The following is a 6,000-nucleotide window of genomic DNA, read 5'->3' on the forward strand; positions in this document are numbered from 1 at the left end:
TGTGCCTTCAAGTCATGTCAGATTTTGGCCAAGCCTAAGTCTAAAATTAATTATTTATTTACTACATTTATATCCCACCCTTCTCACCCCGAAGGGGACTCAGAGCAGCTGTATGTACATACAATATATTATATTATTAGCATAACACAATATTAGCATTATATATTACTATATTGAACTATACCACTATCTATATATATAAAAGAGTGATGGCATCACGGCGATTCACAAAACAACAAAAGTACAGGCTCCCCAACCTTAAAATTTGACAACACAACCCATCATCCACGCCTCAAGGTTGATACAACAAAAAGAAAAGAAAAATAAATTCCTAATTAGAGGGAGAGCAATAATTTTTTTTATCCAATTGCTGCCAGTTTAGAGGGCTAATCTCTGCCCACTTGGTTGCCTAGCAACCAAGGGACAGCCAGGTTTCAGTTAGGGGACAGGCAGACTTAGGCCTCACTTAGGCTTCTTCCACAGATTATCTAATTTGCACTGGATTATATGGCAGTGTAGACTCAAGGCCCTTCCACACAGCTATATAACCCATTTATAATCTTATATTATCTGCTTTGCACTGGATTATCTTGACTCCACACTGCCATATAATCCACTTCAGTGTGCATTTTATACAGCTGTGAAGAAGGAGCCTCATATAATCCAGTTCTGAGCAGATAATATAAGATTAGAAATATACAGTAGAGTCTCACTTATCCAACGTAAACAGGCCGGCAAGATAAGTGAATATGTTGGATAATAAGAAGGGATTCAGGAAAAGCCAATTAAACATCAAAGTAGATAATCGTTATACAAATTAAGCACCAAAACATCATATTATACAACAAATTTGACAGAAAAAGTAGTTCCATGTGCAGTAATGCTATGTAGTATTTACAGTAGAGTCTCACTTATCCAACACTCGCTTATCCAACGTTCTGGATTATCCAACGCATTTTTGTAGTCAATGCTTTCAATATATTGTGATATTTTGGTGCTAAATTCATAAATACAGTAATTACTATATAGCATTACTGTGTACTGAACTACTTTTTCTGACAAATTTGTTATCTAACATGAAGGTGTGGTGCTTAATTTGTAAAATCATAACTTAATTTGATGTTTAATAGGGTTATCCTTAATTCCTCATTACCCAACATATTCGCTTATCCAACTTTCTGCCGGCCCATTTATGTTGGATGAGACTCTACTGTACTGTATTTACAAATTTACCACTAAAATATCACAATTAATTTAAAACACTGACTACAAAAACATTGATTATGAAAAGGCAGACTGCGTCGGATAATCCAGAACATTGTATAAGCGAATGTTGGATAAGTGAGATTCTTCTTTAATATGAAATAATTACTGGGATAGAATAATGCAGAACAATATAATCTCTAAAACCAGGACAGTAAATAAACAGGGGAATTCCACACAGGAAACAATCAGGACCAGCTAACACCTCCCAACAAAGTATTCCCATCATCAAAGTCTGGCAAATCCTGTTTTCTCAGGGCCACAGACAGTAGAAGCGCATAAAATATCGCAAACAACACCACTCTGAAAACAAGGGAATTCCAGACAGGAAACAATCAGGGCCAGCTAACACCTCCCAACAAAGTATTCCCATCATCAAAGTCTGGAAAATCCTCTGTTTTCTCAGGGCCACAGACAGTAGAAGCACATAAAATATCGCAAACAACACCACTCTGAAAACAAGGGAATTCCAGACAGGAAACAATCAGGGCCAGCTAACACCTCCCAACAAAAAATTCACTCAGGGAGGAAACAGCCAGGCTTTAAAGCTGCAAGGCCATTACATCCTAATCATTTTTCCTAATTGCAGCATTCATACTTGCCTCCAACAAACAAACAAAAACCAATCACAAATATTGTATATTCACAACCTTTAGGAAATAATATCCCCTGATGGCGCAGCGTGTTAAAGCGCTGAGCTGCTGAACTTCTGGACCAAAAGGCCACAGGTTTGAATTGGGGGAGCGGAGAGAGCCCCCACTGTTAGCCCCAGCTTCTGCCAACCCAGAAGTTCGAAAACATGCAAATGTGAGTGCATCAATAGGTACTGCTCCGGCGGGAAGGTAACACCGCTCCATGTAGTCATCCCACATGACCTTGGAGGAGTCTACGGACAACGCCGGCTCTTCGGCTTAGAAATGGAGATGAGCACCAACCTCCACACGACTGGACTTAATGTCTGGGGAAAACCTTTACCCTTGACTTTAACTACCACCAATTCCTCAATACTTTATTTCCCATACCACCAGACTTCACCACAGCAACGCGTGGCCGGGCACAGCTAGTACTATTATATAATATGTAATATATAACATATAATTAATATTATTATATGGTATTATTATTAGTATTGTATTGTATAACATAAGATTATTATCAATATTATATGTATATACAATATATTATATTATTAAAACTGATATAAAAATATTATATTATAAAACTGAGGGCGGGGCCCAGGTAAATGACATTGGAGGGCCGCATCCGGCCCCCGGGCCTTAGTTTGGGGACCCCTGATCTATACTGTAGGATTAAAGCAGTTTGATACCTCTCTATCTATCAGGGTTCAAGGCGATGGGGGTCTTGGGGTCTGTAGTTTGGTGAGGAAACAGCACTTTTTGGCAGAGAAGGCAAAAGACCCTATAAAACTATTGTCGAAACCAGGGTCAAAGCTTCAACTCTCACGCTTCCAAAGCATTGAATCATGGCACTTAAAAGGGCATTAACTCTACAGTATTTTTGAACCCCCAGTCTATCAGGAACACTAAAAGAGAAGGAGGTGGTCAGGAGTGTATTTGCACCTTACTTATATACAGTAGAGTCTCACTTATCCAACATAAACGGGCCAGCAGAATGTTGGATAAACGAATATGTTGGATAACAAGGAGAGATTAAGGAAAAGCCTATTAAACATCAAATTAGGTTATGATTTTACAAATTAAGCACCAAAACATCATGTTATACAACACATTTTACAGAAAAAGTAGTTCAATACACAGTAATGCTATGTAGGAATTTCTGTATTTACAAATTTAGCACCAAAATATCATGATATATTGAAAACATTGACTACAAAAATGCGTTGGATAATCCAGAACGTTGGATAAGCGAGTGTTGGATAAGTGAGACTCTACTGTAATTACTATATTTACAAATTTAGCACCAAAATATCACGATGTATTGAAAACATTGATGACAAAAATGTGTTGGATAATCCAGAACGTTGGATAAGCGAGTGTTGGATAAGTGAGACTCTACTGTACTTACTTAACTTAGACAATCCCTTGCTGTCCGAGTATGATTATCTTCCAGGTGCAGGATACATAGGTTACTGTGGAACCTATTCTTGACTTGTATGTTTTTCCACAGTGAGGACATCGGTTTCCAGGTGGAAGGCGTGTCATGGTTTGCAAAAGTACTGGGCTGTGTGTGTTAACTGGAAAATGAAGTGCATGAAGCTGATTAGTTCCGCCTGCAAAGACCTGGGGTTGATTTGATACTGTTTCTGTTCTGCTGCTGCAGAACCAGTTAGGACAAGTTTTCAGTTCTGACTGAGTACTTGAAGACAGCTGTGTACTCAGAGAGGCCTTGCTGTTTTGAGGCCTGTTTGCTGCTGAGAAGAGGGAGAAGAACCAGGACTGTATTCTTCTCTGAAGCAGATTTGTGGACAGAGAAAGGACTGTTTATGACTGTGGACTTCTGTAAGTGATCACAGGAACCATTGTATATACTGCTGTTTTTTTATCTCTTGGAATCAGTAAAGTTCCCATATTTTTGTTCTGCAAACCTGAGTGGCATATTATTATTCTGCAGGTGACTCTGGATTGCAGGCACACGTAAGAGCTTCCATTAATCATCATCAATCCGTAATAAGGTCAGGGTTGGCTTGACGCACCCTCCTCTTGGCACGTTTCTCCCGTTTGTCCTCCAAATTGGGACTACAGTATTAGGTTTAGGGCATTGTATCTGGACTCCTTTGATGAAGTAAATATAGAGCTAACTTCGGAATCTATTCAGAAACCACCATTCTCTAGAACACTGATAGCAGACCCTTTAAAATCTTTAAAGTCTAGTATTACGAAATGAATAACCAAGAAAGAAGTAGCATTAATAGCCATCGATGCTGAAAAAGCCTTTGATAACATCAACTGGGACTATGTGTTGTCGAAGGCTTTCATGGCCAGAATCACAGGGTTGTTGTATGTCTTTCGGGCTGTGTGGCCATGTTCCAGAAGCATTCTCTCCTGACGTTTCGCCCACATCTATGGCAGGCATCCTCAGAGGTTGTGAGGTATGGATAAACTAAGTCAGGAAAGGAAAGAATATATATCTGTGTAGAGTCCAAGGTGTGGCAAGAGTTCTTTGTCACTGGGAGCCAACTGGGACTTTTTCAAATTGTTAATGCGAGAAATAGATATAGACCACCAATTTTTGAATGCAATAGAAGCAATATATAATAAACAAGAGTCAAAAATAAATATAAATGGACAAGAAACAAAATCCTTTGAAGTTCACAAAGGAACGAGACAAGGATGCCCCACCGTTGATCTTCATTATGTCATTGGAATTTTTGTTAAATTCAATTGGAAAAGATAAAGAACTAAAAGGTGCAAAGACAAAGGAATAATTATTTAAAATAAAGGCGTTTGCTGAAGATATTATATGTGTGGTGGAAGATCCGATAGAGAATTGGGACAAGTAGATATCGAAAATAAGAGAATACAGGAACGTGGGAGGATTAAAGATTAATATGGGAAAAACAAAAATTCTCACAAAGAATATGACAAAGAAGCGACAAGAATTATTAAAAGGAAAATCAGGGCTACAAATAACAACGAAGATAAAATACTTGGGAGTTATAATTTCAGCAAAAATTCCCAAATAATGAAGAATAATTATGAAATAAAATGGAAAGAAATTAGAAAGGATCTAGAAAATTGGAAGAATTTACAACTATCTCTTTTTGAAAGAATTTCAACTATTAAGATGAATGTCCTGCCCAAACTACTATTTCTATTCCAAAACCTCCTTATTCTAAGAAATATGAAAACATTCAAAGACTGGAACAAAGAGATATCAAAATTAATTTGGCAAGGGGAAAAACCAAGGCCTTCTTTAAGAACAAGGGACCCCACAGAATTAATGTCGACGCTGTTGTTTTTGGGGAAATGATAATGATTTATTGACAGGACTTGGGTTTAACTCCACCCAGGCATTAACTTGGTTTCCCCACCACAAAGTCCATAGTTAAAACTTGAAAGATAACTTAATGATTCTGAAGCTTCCAGACATGAATGTTTCTGAGAAGAATAGATGACAATTTTCCTTGTTCTCAGTCTCTGGTGTCGGGACCTCTGAGACATCCTATACCCAAAGGCGATAACGTGTTGCAGTTCAACTGTTGATTGATGAAAGGTACTGGTTTGAAAGTACTGGTAAGAAGTAAAGTGGTATTAGGTAACTGGATGTTAAGTAGGTAAAGAGGTAAAGGTTTCCCCTGACGTTAAGTCCAGTCGTGTAGACTATGTAGATGACAGAATTGTGCCTGGTGGTTGACTGATATTATTAACTGTTATAATATTCTTGTTTTATATTGTACTAGCTGTGCCCGGCCACGCGTTGCTGTGGTTAGGACTTTATTTTTCTTTTCTTTTTGTTGTATGAAGGTAGAGGCGTGGATGAGAGGTTGTGCTGTCAATTTTCGAGGTTGTGGGGCATTGAGATTAGTTGTTTTGTCCGGTGCCGTGATTCCATTACCCTTTTATATATATAGATTGTTGTTTTTATCTTTTTATACTGTGAATTGTATTTATGTTGTTGTTTCTTTGTTTAATTATGTTGTTCGGGCTTTGCCCCATGTAAGCTGTCCCGAGTCCCCGTGGGGAGATGGTGGCGGGGTATAAATAAAGTTTTATTATTTATTATTAATTATTATTACTATTCGTTCAGTCGCTTCAT

Source organism: Anolis carolinensis, chromosome 5 (genome assembly GCF_035594765.1).
Source record: "Anolis carolinensis isolate JA03-04 chromosome 5, rAnoCar3.1.pri, whole genome shotgun sequence".
NCBI classification, from domain to species: domain Eukaryota; kingdom Metazoa; phylum Chordata; class Lepidosauria; order Squamata; family Dactyloidae; genus Anolis; species Anolis carolinensis.